We start from the raw sequence: 17,320 nt of genomic DNA on the forward strand, positions 1-17,320 counted from the left end.
CGCGAGATCGTGACCTGGCTGAAGTCGGACGCTCAACCGACTGCGCCACCCAGGTGCCCCTAGGACACATTTTCTTGAGCTACTGGTAAAGAGACTTTTTTTTTTTCTAAAACTCTGTGATGCCTAACTGGTAATATGTAAGTTAAAAACATTCTAAGTTTTTGTTAGATGTTACATCATTTTTGTTACATGTAGAGAATAAAGCCAATAGAAGGGGAAGCAGAGACAACAGATAGAGATATGAGAGAGAGAGAGAGAGAGAGAGAGAATTCTGAAGCTAGCCTAATATATTCAGGTTTCACTTTTATCCTATTCCTATTCTAAACAGAATAAGCTGGATTTCATTCATTGAAAGATTTTGACAAATATGACACCTCAAATGTGCTTTGATGATGGAAACAAGACAACTAACTCATCCCTTTTTCTTTTCCTGGTAATTATGAGAAGGTGACACTCTTCTGATATTCCAAATCTTAGAAAAGAAAATAAAAACAAATGGTATGTTTTTAGTTTTGGCCTTTATGGTTGCATTTTGAATCAAGATAATTTCAAAATTTATTTGAAAAAATATAATGAATTTTAATCATGAGCATGAGTTATATTTGGCATCCAATTCTTCAGGGATTTTCTCATGTTTTTGAATTTTATTAAATTCTGATCAGCCATTATGATTAGTGTTGGGATTAGAAGTTAATAAGTGAAACAGTTAAGTATGGAGAAGAACAGCTGTGCCTTAAAAATAAGTGTAGTTATGCAAATATTGAATTAAATAATGTTTCAAAAAATTCCTTGAGAATAATGAAATGTAGGAAACACCCAAGACTTAGAGAGAAGCTTTATATATTGTTTTAGGTATGTATGAGCTATGGACATTTTATTTTAGTGGTGGGATTATGGGCATAAGAAATAAAAGAGGAAAAATAGAGTTGAACAAAGTCCTAGAAAACAAGTAAAGAAGAAGAGGCTTACCATCATTGTTTTGAAGTTCAAAGTTGTCCCTGGTTCTCCTGGATCAGAGACATACTAAAATCAATGGGTGATATAGTGGGGACCTTGAATCATACAAAACTCAGAAGACCAAAATGGATTCGTGGGTTAAGCCAGCATCTATACAAAGGACAAAACATATATATAAAGTGCTACGGGGAAAAAAGAGTAAAATCCATCACACACACACACACACACACACACACACAAAGATAATTTTGTTATGCTGTTTTTCTAAGATGTGATTATACCAGGGTCTGGGACCTTAAAATCTGCTGCAATTTGAAATCTTTCTATAAGTGTCAGATAAATTTAGGGAGCCAAGAAATATACCCACATAGGGAGAGCAAAGCGTAAGGATTGGGAGAGATATGGATGAACCTTACTTGAGGAAGAGTGAAGGTAGCCTACTTACCGCATTGATACACAAAGAAGTGAATCGAATAGTCTTGCTGTAGGGGTCTATTATATCAAAGCAGAAAATGCATTCAGCATAATTTAACACAAGACTTGAAAACATTTTTCTGTAGAGAGGCATATAGTAATTATTTTAGGGCTTGCAGGCCATGTGATATACGTCCCAGCTACTCACATCTAACTGTGTTGTGCAAACCCAGTCATAGTATGGGTGTAGCTGTGTTTCAGTGAAGCTGTATTGGCAAAATGTCACTTTAGTCTGTGGACTCTGATAGAATAGATGAAAATATGCATGAGTGGTGTTCTGGGGGTAAAAATAAATGCCCTGAAGGGAGTGTTTGCTGATTTCTGTGGTATAAATTATCACCACCATGGCTAATTTCAAACTACCAATGGTTTGAAAACCAACATGTAAAATTCCCGAAAATCAAACATCAGCAATTGGGAGCCCATACAAGACAACTGAAGGGCTTTACAAAAACATGTTTTACTTACATAGAAGTGAAGGTTCTGTTGTCACAATCTTTAGTTTTTAAGATCCTGCAATCTTACATTATTTTTCCTCCTTCCATGTTTTCTGTCCCTGCTCCTCAGATCTGCTTCCTGGAGTCACATTCCCTAAAAAACAAAATGAAACAACACAAAACAAACAAAAAAACCAAGTATGTACATCTTTGGCTTGGGAATTCCTCAACCTCAGACTTACAAAACATTTATATTTTATATTCTTATTTATTTAAAGGCTTACTTACTTGTATTTCCCTCATACAAGTAATAAGATTTTGAACAAGCACCTATATTATAGATTGTCAATGAGTTATTTGAGAAAAGAAGACAGCTAGAAATTAGTTGATGAATTTATATTGTAGACCTATAATGGAAATTACTACATATAACGAGGTATTCACATCAAAGGAAACATAGTACAAAAGAGAATACGTTTAGGAAGATACCCCAGAAAGGGTGGGCTGAAAGGGAACATAATTATGAAACAAAGAAATGATGAGAAACAAGCTTGTGTTCATTTAGGGATGTATAAAAACTCTGGGTCCAACTACTCATTATTAGACCATTTTCATAATGAACCTGTTCCAAAAAAGTCGAAGTGGATATGCACTTGGTGCTAAATGAGTTTAGAAATAAAACAAAGCTGGAAAAGATTTCTTTTATCCTCTGTCCAATTAGAAAAACCAAGTAGGTCTTTGTTCTTGTAATAGTCTATTTGCTTAAATACATAGACAAGTGGCAGGGGAACCATTTAAATGTTTGCAGGCAGTCAACCGCATTAAAGAATCACAAGAAAACAGGCTGAACTCTGAAGTCAAACTGCCAACTTTATTCTAATTAATAACCCTAAATTGGATAGCTATTAATGGATTGTTAATATTTGAGAGATATAAATGTTGAGGTTGGAGGATGAAATTAGAGGTAAAATAAAACAAAATCATCACCATACATGACATTTTTGGTAAACCATGTAGAGGTAAACGAAGATTGAACATCTTTTGAGATTTAAAAGATTCTATGATATGATTAGCATGTGACAACCAAAATGTTTTTCTCTCACATTACGTTACAGTCCTATCTTTACATTGGTTTATTTATCCCCCACTAGTCTGTCATAGAATCATTCTGTTATCCATCTAGTCTGAAATTTCCCTCAAGAGTTGCTTATAAATGAAATATATGAGAACGGGGTATATGCTCTACAGAAGATCATTACTTAGTCTTTTAAAAAATGTGAAATCCTGAGCACTTAAGGTAGCAAGATTCAGATCCTGTTCTTTAGAAACTTACAGTCTCTGTCTTCACTTTCTCTGTTTCACTTTCATGTGAGGACCCTGCTTCAAACTTCCTGAGATAAGTAAAGCAGATTAAAAATTTGAACTGCAAATAGTAATAATTTCTGCCGTAGTCCATTTGGGCTGATATAAAAAGTATCCTAACTGGGTGGTATATGAACAACAAACATTTGCTTCTTAACAGTTGTGGAGCCTGGGAAATCCAAGATCATGGCGCCTGCAGATTTGGTGTCTGGTAAGATCCTGCTTTCTCATTGATGGTATTCTTTTCACTGTAACCTCACCTGATGGAAGGGTGAGGGAGCTTTCTCAGCTTCTTTTATCAGGGCACTAATCCCATTCATAAGAGTTCTACTTTCACAACCTTCTAACAAGTCCCCACCTTCTAACAATATCACTTCAGAGTATCATTCAACATATGAATTTTTTTGAGGGGTGGGGACACAAACATTCAGTCTATAGCAATTTCTAAGTGCAGAAAATGTATCAGGTCCCCCTTCCTTCTCCCTCCATTGGATACCCTGGCTTATCAGAGTGCCTGGCCGAAAGTGAAAAATTAATAAATACATTTTTAATGAATTTTGAGTAAATAGTTGGGGATTTAATTAACAAGCAATTACACTACACTGAGATAGGAGCTTTAATATATGCCAGGTGTAAAGGAGCCTGGTTAAGATCACAGGACTATGAATATGAAACTTAAGATTTCTCCTTATTTTTATGACCCCCTTTCCTGTGCTCTTTCTGTTTTTTCCCAACAGAAAAGAAATGCTCAGAGTGATTTGACACAGAATTGGCAAATTGGGATAAAGAAAGTATAAGAGTAGAAAAAAGAGAAAGAACTGAAACAATGAAGTTTCTTTAAAAAATGCAGTATCTAGGGGCACCTGGGTGGCTCATTCGGTTAAGCGGCTGACTGCTTCAGCCCAGGTCATGATTTCACAATTTGTAGGTTTGAGCCCCAAGTAGGGCTCCATGTCAACAGTGTGGAGCCTGCTTGGGATACTCTCTCTGTCTCTCTTGGCCCCTCTCTTGCTTAAGTGTTCATACTCTTTCTCTCTCAAAATAAATAAATAAAATTGAAAAAAATGTGGTATCTAATAGCTGAGGAGAAAATCTTTCCTGTCTGTCACAAACTATTTTGGAGTCATTTATTTACATTATGGGTACAATCTGTACCCTCATCTTTCTTCCACAGAAAAGAATCCTGGGCAGCTATATTTGTTCTGCATGTCCTAGGTCTTTGTCCACAATCGACTGGGCCAAATGGACTCTCTTTCCTGGGAATTTAGAATTAGCATTTAGGAAGAGCTAGTACATCTCTACAACAAACTAAAAATAGGCTATGTATTAACTGCAAACCATGAAGAGCCTTTGACAACTATGTGGACTGACAAGCAGAGAGAGGAGGTCGATAGGAAAAGAATGAAGCAGATGTCCAGAGAGAAGCAGAGATGAGTGATAAACAGAGCGCGGACGGCCTAAGTTCTTGGAGGTATTCTGGGTTCTGAGTTTCACGCCTTCCTGAAGCCAAGCTAAAGCCAAATTTTGGTTTTTATTACAAACTTTTATTGCAAAAATGTTGTAGCTTTTGTTTTGTTTTACAAATCATCTCTTTCATGACTTTGCCCAAACATCCCCTTTGCATTCAAACCCAACTTCGTGACTTGGCATTTTAAATAATGCCAATTTTACTCCCTTTCCTGTTTTGAGCTGAGTTGAAAGCTCCTAAAATTTACCTGTTGAAATCATAACCCCTAGTACCTCAGAGTGTGACTGTATTTGGATATAGAATCTTTAAACAAGTTAACTAAGTTAACATGAAGTCATTAGTGTGAACCCTAATCCAGTATGACTGGTATCCTTTTAAGAGGAGGAAATTTGGACAGATACACACATAGAGGGAAGATATCGTCAAGATACAGGAAGTAGAGGGCCGACCAGAGAGGCCAAGAGAAACTTTCCTTGTGGTTCTCAGAAGAAACCAATCCTTCATCTCAGACTTCCAGCCTCCAGAACTGTGAGGAATAATTTCTGCTGTGTAGGCCACCCAGTCTGTGGTGCTTTGTTAAGGCAGCTCTACCAAACCAATTCATCACCTCACAAACTGATCTCCCTGACCTTGTACTATCGCATTATTAAATATATTTCTTATGTATCGTCCTTTTCCCATCACTAGAATGTAAATTCCATGAAGGCAGGGAGTTTTCCTTTATTCACTGATGTTTTTCTTAGGTCTTTGAACAATGTCGAACACATACATACATGCATGCATGTATACATACGGATTTTTGTTAGCACATAATCGTCTAGGGTAGACACTAAGAACAATGTGAAGAGCGAAGGTCACTATATAACTCTGGATAAATCAACTCAATTTATAATAATCTTAATTATCTTATATGTGAACATAAAATGTTTAGATTCCCTTAAAGTATAGAAAATCCCATCATTCTATGAAGGGATGGAATATTCAGCTTTTACCTTTTTGCTACTAGAAACATGTTTAGTCTTTGTACTTGGAAGTCTTTGCTGAAGTTCCTTGGAGCCAAGAATTTTGTTTCTTCTACTTTTCCTTGCAGACCTTAGGGAACATTTGTGTTTCTCCTTGTTTTTAGAAATTTCCCTGTGAGTTGTCTATATTGTGACTTGGGAGTGAAATAAATGCGCATATATTTAGATTCTCAACTTTATTTTCAGGATTAATAGTAGGTTGAAAATTCTTGTTAGTTTTGGTAGAAATTTAATTTTTCATGAAAAAATTTAAAGTTGTTTGTGGAAATGAATGACTACTAAAGAAAATTCAGTTTCATAAAATTACATTATTTCCTAGTCAGCCTCATTAGAGCACTTTTCTCCCTTTTATTCTGTGGATTAACTAGTTAACAGCTAACCGTCCAAGCTTACCTAACCTTTATTTTGGAAACAGTTACAGTTTGCATTGCAAGATTAGTTCAAATTTTATTATTCAGCTTATCCTTGACCTCAGTGGTTAAAACTATTAACTAAAGTAATGCTAATTGTGGTGGCGTTTTTTGATTTAGACACTTGTCCACTAGGAATTGGACTGAGACCAATTCATTTCATTCTGGCTACTGAAAAGACATCAAGCTGTAATGATTTTTGGTCACTGTTCAAGAGTTTACGTTAATATAAAGGGCACACAGGGTAAAACTCAATCATAAATACCACCCTATACATTTAAGTGGATGTTTTTGTACTAAACTGGGTGAAATCATGAGGAAACTATAAACATATTTTAATATTTTGCAACTGAATATGAAACATCATTATATATTTTATCCTGATATATTATCATTTTCATCAGATGAAAATGACAGTGTGTGTGAAACCTGTATTAAAAACTAAGAAAGAGGGGCGCCTGGGTGGCTCAGTCGGTTGAGCGGCCGACTTCGGCTCAGGTCATGATTTCGCGTTCGGTGAGTTCGAGCCCCGCGTCGGGCTCTGTGCTGACAGCTCAGAGCCCGGAGCCCGTTTCAGATTCTGTGTCTCCCTCTCTCTCTGCCCCTCCCCCATTCATGCTCTGTCTCTCTCTGTCTCAAAAATAAATAAACATTAAAAAAAAAAAACTAAGAAAGATATTATTTGCTGATCCAATAAATATTCGATTGCCTAATATTCCTAAGGTACTATAGAAAGAATACATAGAGTCCCAAATGAGTAAGGCATGATGGTGGCCCTCAGGAGATTTATGATTTAGTAAAAGTAATGGGATTTGTAAATAGATAATAAATGCGTATTTAAGATAATTGATAACATTTACTGAATCCTCATCATGTGTCAGGCACTCATTTAAGAGCTTTATATACATTATACCAATCAAGCCTTTTACCTGTACTTCAAGATGAGTATTCTTTTATTGATAAGTAAACTAAGTCACAGAGAGTTAAAGCAACTTTTCAAGGTCAGGAAGTTAATAAGTAAGCATGTTGGAATTTGAACTTGTGATGTTGGCTTCTGAATCACACTGTTAACCTATTTTGTCTTTAAGATGAGATTTTTAAAAGTAATATAAAAACAAAAGAAAACAAAACAAAAACCCTACAAACTTGTTTAATGACTCACATATGACAGAAATCACATCTATGTTGGGAGAACTCAAGCGTCTTAGGAGGGATGCGTTTGTAATGGACCTCAATTCATTGAGATATGTGGAACTTTGGAATGAGGTATCATCTTCAAGTAGACAGACTGGCTAGTTGGTCACCAAATCTTTTTCCTGTGCATAGAACTAGACTACCTTTTTCATCCTCCCTTGTAGGTAGGTATAACCATGTGAATGAATTCTAGCAAAGGAATATATACACAATGTAGAAATGTATAAAGTCTACAAAGTTCTAGGTCAGGCCTACAAAACCTCCCATGTATGATTTTTGCCCTGTTCTTTTCCTTGATGCATAGTCTGTGGATCTCAGAAGCCAAATAATGAAGATCAGAGATGACATTCACAATTTGGAAGAGGCCTAGATCCCCAAATCACAGCTTGAAGGAGAGCCAGCCACTGATTAGAAAAACCCATTTTAGGTATTTTTCAATGAGCAATAAATGTTTTCTGTTGTAAGCTACAGAAATTTCGACACTTGTGGGCTACAGCAAGTAAGAAGTAAGCCTATCTTCACTAATATAGGGAATATAAGACACAGAGTGTCATAAGGATGATAGATTAAATTTGCTTCTCACCAGTGGATAAGAAGTGTAATGTTAGGTTCTAAAGCCAATATGAAAGGTTAAAATTGCCCGTGGCAGAACTATTTTTGGAATTCCCTATACAAGTTGATATATATATATATATATATATATATATATATATATATATATAATAGTGCAATATAAAATATAATATACAAAGTCAACCTTATACAACCTTATAGAAGATTATGTCAGTTCTTTTCACTCTTGCATTGTTAATGTTTTTCTAGTGTTAATTAATTATTCAACTTCTTCCTTTAGGATATTGATGATACCATTACCTCTTATTTGTCTGGCCACCTGAACCATACATTTCATTTCTTTTTAATGGAAAAGAGACATAATCTTTCTAAAATGTTTGGCACTTTATGTATTGGCTGTTTCAGCCTCAGTTTCTGCCATTGCTTTCAGACACACTTCTAATATGATTTCATGGAATTGAGGGGCAGTTTAATACCCTAGAAATAACACAGGCTTTATAGGCAAGGACTTACGTTTGAATTCCAGCTCTAACATTGTTCAAGTTGTGTTGTGGATCTTGGGTAAAAAACTTAAATTTTTGGAACTTGTTTCCCAATTAATGAATTGGAGATAAAAATACATACATGGCAAGATTGTTCTGAATACATATGTATTCATATTATTTATTGGGTACTTATCATGTTACATTTTCTAAAATAATTACCCTAAGTTAATAATATTTTCCAGGTTTCTGTGTTTTATTAAACTTTTTTACTTTTGGTCGGTACATGTCACACATTCTATTCTAAGTTTATCGAGTTCCCAGCTCAGGAATAGGCAATGTTTTGGTTTATTTTCTTCTCTTTCTCTCTCTTTTTTTATCTTCTCAAATCTCCCAGTTACCATTATACTTTCTTTCAGCACATTGTTAACTCTGTTTACTCCATTTCCGTTAAGATTGATTACTTATATTTAAAAAATCTTTTTAAGTTAATGCATAAATTACTAAAATTTTGCACTTGTGGCATCCTTAATAACTAGTTCGTGAAAGTGCTATTATCTTTGCTTAAGAGTAAATGACTTGCCTGGTGTTCCACATTATTTGGTGACAGAGCTAGAACTAAAACACCAATTAACAATTATTGAGCACTTGCAAGTTGTGTAACACTTTTCATATACTAATTTCATCCTCATAAAAACTCCATGAATTAAGTACTCTATTATAATCAAATCACACATCAAATCACAAATCAAATGAGGAAAGGGAGGTGCAAAGAGGTCCGAGTTGTTTACCGTGGTGACATGACTATTGTTTGGTCTGGTATTTGAACTCAAATATCTGTGTCTAAATCAAGCTACTTTTTTTCTTTTTTTTTTAGTTTTTTTTACTTATTTATTTTGAGAGAGAGAGAGAGAGAAAGAGAGAGTGCATACAGGAGGGACAGAGTGAGGGAGAGAGAGAATCCCAAGCAGGCTCTGCACTGACAGTGCAGAGCCCGATGTGGGGCTCGAACTTAAGAACTGTGAGATCATGACCTGAGCCAAATACAAAAGTTAAACGCTTGGTGACTGAACCACCCAGGTGCCCCTAAATCATGTTACTATGTCGATTTACATTAGCGTGTATACAGTGTTTGGTACTGTGACTAATACATCATATCGGTGAAAGACATTGTTCTTGAACTAGTCAGCAGTCTGAGGTCAACATAACTAAATCATCTTGCTATTGTACGATTCGGAGGAAAGTTTAGCTAAGAAGGTATAGTAGGTACATGGGTTGACATTGGAGATCTTAAATGCCGTATTTTGCATCTATGTGCTTAAAGATTGAACATTATTGTTTAAAATTTTAAAAACTCAGATTAAAAAAAAATTAACAAAGGTATAAGATTAAAGAAAATGCCACTTCAATTTTAGGATTGAAACTAAAAGTTTAAAAAAAAAAGTAAAATAAAATCCCAATTGTACATGTACTAAAAAATGTTGTTTTTTACTAGGTCATGGGATAAATTTCAGCTTTTGGGAAAAAATATGAAAGTAAAAGCAAAAATACGTTGTTTAAATCAAATTAAAAATCTGATGTGATCATTTTTGCCTTACAGTGAATATTTATATTATGAAGATCTGTAACTGTATACTATGTATCAGTTTGATGAGATTATTTTAGACATTGTATGCAATATGTGTTGGTAGGCAGGAAATTTTTTTCTGTAATGCTACAGCCACCCTTTCTAGCTTTGGCTGAAGTCTGAAATGTATCAGAAAATACACTATTACCGCTTCACATTTATTCTTTGTAAGTGATATCCACGTAAAATGAGCTCATTTAAAAAGTTAAAGTTTATCATTTTCCAGCCGACACTGTGGTCTCAACCTAGGGATTGAAAATAAGGCCGTGTTTCTTCTCCCCCTCATATATCTCTGAGAAACATGAATTTTGCAGCTGGAATTCAGCTGACAAATTTGGTTGTGACCTGGTAGTCCTAGTTCTGTAAAAAGACAGCAATAGGTATGGTCACAGAACTAATTGTGTTGATTATGGATGTGCTATTTTTAAAAAAGTGGTCTTTGTCATTTCTTTGTGTATGACTTATAACCCATTTATTTAATTCTTTCTATTTATTTAAACATATATGTAAAATTATATATTTTATATAATGTACCCAAATTAAATTCACTTTTATGCTTATACATTTTTAATCCTATAGTCTTGCACTAACATTTGTTACTTAAAACATTAATTTTCAATAACTTGCCATCTAACTAGGAGGTTGATTAATTGTGGGTCAATGGAGAATAGTTAAAGAGAGACTGGGTGGCCTTTGCCTTCAATCACATGTAATTGAAACACTGTTTCTTGTGAACAAAGCACTAGAATTAGAAGTGATTCCAAAAAATTCATATGGTTTGTGTATATTGGTTGCAATCTGATGAGAAAGTGAGATGAGAAGACTCATGTTGACACTGTTTTTGGGTAACAATTATGCTTTTTACTTAGATTATAAATTGATAGGTTGGAACTGGGAGGAGTGAAAAGGATATAGAGGGGGCTACAAACCCACCTGCTCATGGGCACCACCACAAATGAGAGGATATAAAAACAATGTAAACACTTGTTTTCCTGTTCTTTAATCAGCTGGTGGACAGAGATACAAACAACAATCCTAAGACTGTGAATTCATAATAAAAGTGTGAGCCGAACGCCTGAAGCAGCACAAAGTGAACAACTGATTCTGACTGGTGGATCATGACACGTGTCATCAAAAAAGTTACATTTGAACTGAGTCTTGAAGGGTAAGACTTCAAAAGTTAGAAATGAGGAGGATAGATCTTCCACACACAGAAAATAGAATGACCAGAGACATAGAGGCATGGCAGCATATGATCGTACAACAATAAGTGACCTTTTATAACTAAAGATGGATCCACAGTTGGGTGGGGAAGGAGGAGGGGGTGGGACACAAAGCAAAAATGGGGCATAGATTTCATTTTAAAAAACCTAAGTGCCACTCTGTTAAGGATATTTATTTTTGGTCTGCCCTTCATGTCGCTGCTTCTTTTAATAAAAAGCACTTTTTTTACTGGTGTGTGTGTGTGTGTGTGTGTGTGTGTGTGTCCAGAGATTATCTTGTAAGAGCTGCCCATGACCAGATCTAAAGGCAGACCTTTGTGTTTTGGAATGTGCAACTTCTAAGTAACTCAGACTGCTGAGTTAACCATTTGCTGCCCACAGATAATGCCAAAAGTAGTAGAGAATCACCAGCATCTAAAATGCTGAAGTCTATTAGCAAACCAGTACAAGCAGAGGGAGGGTGAAGTTTGAAGAAGACTATTGAAGTTACCATGAGGAATCATGAATTCGAAAGCAGGAGTATGTAGTGCAATTAGGCAGGCTAGGTGGGTTTGGAGAAGGATGTGGGTTCTGAATCATTGCTTAGCTGTCATCTGTGATTTGCTTTTATGAGCTTACAGCGACTAGATGCAAAGACAGATTAATAGGATCCAAACCCAAAAATAAGTCAAGGATAAAACTGAAATAACCAGAGAAGAAAAACGAGACATTTAAAATTTTACTCTCTCCCTTTTTCCCCTGAAGAAGGTGGCTCTTGCTTAGTTTCTCTTCTGGTATTCTAAATCCTCAAAAGGAGAATGGGATGTCCAGAGTTGGGTTAAACACTATTTTTTTTTTTTTCTTTAAGGGAAGGGCAAAGGCTGACCTTAAGGTGGCAGGATCTATGGGTGCTGTATATATAATGCATTGAGTCTTATCTTTAGCTGACTCTTTTCCAGCATTTGACAAATGGGGTAGAATTTGAAGCAAAGGAAGTTATATTTTTTTAAGAACAAATTTTGTTGGTGGGTGGATAGAGAAATATTAGTTATATGAGGTAAGTAAAAAGGAAGTGTTGTGTCCACAGAGCCAAAGAAAATACAAAAAGAGTGGCACATAGTAAATCTACACCACTCCACGTTTTTGCATAGCATTGGTCCCTCTTTTCTCTCCACCAGATTGCATCAAGTCCTCTTTCGTTATACTCTCATTCCACACCAAGTTCCCTTTCTGACCCATAAACTCCTAGCCAGAGCCCTTACTCCTGTCCTCTCCTTATTTGCTTAGATGACTAATCCTAAGCTATTCCCCAGATGCAATGCTGACTCTTCTATATCATATTTTCAGGAGCACAAAATTCATCAACTGATGAACAACAAATTTTTTCTTGTGAATGACTGCTCCAAGTGGTTGGTTAGATACAGTCCTCAGAAAGATAGGAAGTAGGAAATCTAACTGGGTATGTTTGCTTTGAAGTGACTCCCTGTTCTAAGCCGTGTGACTAATAAAGTACCTAACACATAGTTGAGGCTCAATAAATGTTTATTGTTGTTCGTCGAGGCCAATGACTTCTTAAGTAGCTTATGGAATAGAATATACAATAGAGGAAAATACAGGAATTGTCTAACTGTCCTCAGTGGAGAAATGAACCAGCTGCAGCATGAGTGTGAAGTGCCCAAGAACAAAATAAAAATAATATTTTGAGATTTATTTGGAAAATAGCTGTTTCCTAAGGCCTTGCAGATTGCGGACCAGATTTTATCTTTGTGTAATTTTCTGTGACAGCTCTCTAATCTGCAGTGAACAAAAAACAGCATTTCAAGACAAGCCTTTGTTATTTTACTATTTATGAGAGCAGTTTTCATTGTTAAGACTTTGCAACCTTCTAAGATAGTGAAGCTTAGTATGTGAATCAGGATATTCTTGCCATCTTATAAATATAATGAGTGATGGATTTTGAAGTTCTATATTATATTAAGGAATGGGAAGATAATAGGAAGTATAAATTGAAATAAATATGTATTCCTTTTTTTTAATCCTTGAATTATTTTAAACATACATGTGTAATGGATAGAGATCCTTATGTAGATAATTAAACACTTTGGAAATGTTCCCCTTTACTTTTTTATGGAGTGCGAAGTGGTCATTGAATCCATCCAACAACCAATAAAATACCGTGAATTCAAGTGGGAATGTGGAAGCTTCTTTATCACTTTCTAGATGTGACAGCTCCAGCTAGTTGCAATGATTTTATTTAATGTTGTCTGCTCCAATAATTTGCTATTTGAAAGGTCTAGCTAACAAAACAATATCTTAATTGATACAAAGTTATGTGATTTTCATCATAAGCCAATATTTAGGGAGTTGTTCTCCCCCCCCCCCCCCCATTTATTTATTTTTGAGAGACAGAGCATGAGCAGGGGACAGGAAGAAAGAAAGGGAGTCATAGAATCAGAAGCATGATGTAGGGCTCGAACCCATGAACCGTGAGATCATGACATAAGCAGAAGTCAGACGCTTAACCAACTGAGCCACCCAGGCACCCCTGGAGTTGTTCCTTATTATAAATTATTATACTCATGATTTCAACCGATTTGTAAGGATGAATCAAAATCATTTGAAAGACCCCTCCCATCCTTGTTTTAAAGTAAGCTCTAGGCCCAACGTGGGGCCTGATCTCATGACCTGGAAATCAAGAGTCTCATGCTCCACTGACTGAGCCAGTCAGGTGCCCCTAAAAGAATTTTTTAACTTTGTCCATATTTTTGTCTCCAAAAACTGGAATAGAGAAAACAAGTTCAGAAATAAGAGAGAAATTCTTAGGGAAAAGTTTATCCCACATGGATAGAGCAATATCCATTGCTATTTTAAAAAATAATTTAATATGCTGCGCAAAAAATGTCTTTTTGTTGTCTCACTATTCAAAGTGAGAAATGGATTAGCAATTAACATATGGCAACTCTCTGATGCCTTAATAAATGGAAAAGAGCTTTTGCTCAAAGCTGTTGGAGCTCTTTCACAAATTAATTGACCCTAACAGGTGGATATACTGTGCCCCATGTTCCAAAGGGGGAAATGCGTACAGCCAGCTTAAAATAAATTCCAAAGTTGTAGGACATATCTAAAAGATAAATATTCCTGAGAGGTGAATTTGAGGACAGCTTTACATTTTCTTGTCTTAGTCTGGTAACAGAAGGCATCATTTCCATCCTTCCATTCTGACCTCATATATTATAGGACTAGTTTCGTCTTCGGTTCTAAGCCTGCGAGAGGAATTCTAAGCTCCATTTCCACAAAGTTACTTTTAAAAAGCTCTATGTGATTATATTAAGAATTTTTTTTGGGGGGGGTGGTTACTCTTGTTTGTACCTATCCAACATTCCACATTTCGTTTAAAGGTCACCTACTGTGTATTTATTTTATGTATGTGACATTATGGAAAAGACAAAGCCCTAGTGAGGAGTACAGATCAGTATTTTCCAGGAGTCAGGGCATGCTGTGATTACAAATAATAGCCCAGTAAGTTTTTTGGGTGGCGATGGAACTATTCTTTTTTTTTTTTTTTTTCAACGTTTATTTATTTTTGGGACAGAGAGAGACAGAGCATGAACGGGGGAGGGGCAGAGAGAGAGGGAGACACAGAATCGGAAACAGGCTCCAGGCTCTGAGCCATCAGCCCAGAGCCTGACGCGGGGCTCGAACTCACGGACCGCGAGATCGTGACCTGGCTGAAGTCGGACGCTTAACCGACTGCGCCACCCAGGCGCCCCGCGATGGAACTATTCTGAAGCCTGATCATTATGGTGGTTACACGAATTTATACACATGTTACAATTTCTTGAACTGAACACCCCAAAAGATCGATTATGCTAAAGTAAATTTGTAGAATAAAAAAAATTTTTTTTTAAGATGATTTTATTTTTTGTACTGTCTTAATTTTTTTCTCTTACCTTAAATGGTAGAATGATGTATAAATGGTTTGTAGGAAGAGCTGACAAAGATACTTTCAGAATTATGAATAAATTCCTAAATTTCTGAATATCTGTTCATTTTATTGATGGTTAAAGGGATACTGTGAAATCTTTTTGTAATACAGTCCTCAAGGGCTCAGAGCAAGAGATCACCTTAGAATCGAGATCCTTTTATTATCTTTACCTTTTAAACTTCTCTGGTAAAATGAATGGTAGTCTGCTTTTTGTTAAATTTTTCTTATGATTAAAGTGTTACAGTGAAATTTCAGTGCATTTTTCCAAACATTTTTCATAGTTTTGCCAGTCTGGTAGGTAGAATGGTCTCATATTTTTAAGTTATATTTTGATTAATAATCTCTGTTCATATTCATATATATACATATATATAGGTTTATCTTATCCAGTATGGTAAAGCTAATTGTTTATAGTTTACATCTCCATATTTTCAAATCTGAATCATATTTCATGAAGGATAAAATATATAACAGTAAAGGGAGTTTGTAAACAATAAAAAAGTATTACAGAATAATAAGAAGGTTAGTGTCAATCCATTCAAATTGGCCATGAATTTCAAAAGTGGTCAGATTTCAAGTTCTAACTGAATTGGGTAATTGAGCACTTCTTTATATCTGCCTGAAGAATGTACCTAAAAACCCATTTCTCCCTTGAGTGGTTTTGATCAACAATTAAATATTTATACTGTAATGTATACCATGATGAAATTAGATATTTTTTTTTTTACTAATAAATGGTAACACCAATGGTGTCCAGGTTTTTAAGCCCTTATTAGCCTTTGGATTTTTCTACTTACGTTTAAAGGTAATAATTTCCTTCATCATTTAACATTTATCAACTTCCATCCTCAGATATTCAATTTATTATACACATCTAATGAAAGAAAAAAAATAGTTCAGATATATATATATTTTTTGAATATATAAAGGCTGCCTTAAGAATTTAAAACAAAGGGAAATAAATGCAACTTTTGAAATTTACTGAGCATTCAGTTTAAAATACAAATTTCAGGACTTATATTGGGTTGGGATAAATTTAGGGTTGCCAGCCAATATTCTCCCTTTCTCTTTCTCACTCGCATTGATTTGTTTGCTTGTTCACTAAAAATGTAGTTCACAATTTTTAGGAACCCAGAGTACCCTAGGATTATGGTTTTTACTAATTAATAAAATTGCTAGTAGAGATTCTCTGTGTTGATGTTTGCCCAGGGTCATCCCTAGAGAAAAGGGAGTAAGTGAAAGGGAAGGATTGAATTAGAGAAACTTGTGAGAGTAAAATGATTAAAGAACCCATCCTACTTCCCCTTTAAACCTCTCTGATTCACTCACTGTTTATAATAAAATTATTTTAGGTTTAAATATGTGTTTATGTGAAGTGAGTTTTTAATTATAAAGGTTTTTCAGCATGGTATATATTGTGAACATTTTTTTTTTCAAGGACCTTCTAGATGTATAGATTGTCCAGTTGTACTTATAATGAATTGTGTGGATTGAAATTTCATTTCTACAATTTTAGATTGTTGAGTGAGTCAGCAGGGCCAGTTGTCCAATCAACAACAACAACAAAAAAGTATAACTGTGTGTAGTAGGCAGAATTCTAAAATGGCCCTGAGGATTCCATCCCCTCCCCTTGATTGTGGGAAGGACCTGTGAATATGATGGAATATCATTCCTGTGATTATGTGACCATATATTGCAAAAAGAATTCTGTATATATAAATAAGCTCCTTAATAAGTTGACTTTGAATTAATGAAAAGGGAGATTTTCCTGAGTGATTCTGATATAATCAGTCAAACCCTTAAGGCAAAGAATCAAACAGTAGATCCTGCTGTCTTTGAAGAAACAAACTACCATGTTGTGAACTGCCTTAAGGGGGTTGTGGGAGATTGGTAAGGTCCTTAGGAGAGCTTCTAGGAGTTGACAGTGTTCCTGACCTCCAATAAGCTAGAAAATGGAGACTTCCATCCCTACAGCCTCAAGAGACTGGATTCTGCCAATAGCCAGGATTGCAGTTCCTGGCTGCCATCTTGATTCCACCCTGGTGACACTCAGCACAAGAGCCAACTTAATCTGTACTTAGATTCCTGACCCAAGGAAAATGTGAGACAATAAATTTGTATGGCTCA

At 35.5% G+C, this 17,320-nt stretch overlaps 1 long non-coding RNA gene across 1 annotated transcript; it reads right to left on the reverse strand.

Annotated features, from left to right (window-relative positions):
• Positions 1-977: 977 nt before the first annotated feature.
• Positions 978-16,082, reverse strand: LOC123583450. Its single transcript, XR_006704878.1, has 4 exons — positions 15,991-16,082; positions 1,900-2,022; positions 1,403-1,511; positions 978-1,107 (listed from the first exon to the last, which is right to left on the reverse strand). It is a non-coding gene; the product is annotated as an uncharacterized LOC123583450 (long non-coding RNA).
• Positions 16,083-17,320: the final 1,238 nt, after the last annotated feature.

The sequence above is a fragment of the Leopardus geoffroyi genome, chromosome B1 (genome assembly GCF_018350155.1).
Source record: "Leopardus geoffroyi isolate Oge1 chromosome B1, O.geoffroyi_Oge1_pat1.0, whole genome shotgun sequence".
NCBI classification, from domain to species: Eukaryota; Metazoa; Chordata; class Mammalia; order Carnivora; family Felidae; genus Leopardus; species Leopardus geoffroyi.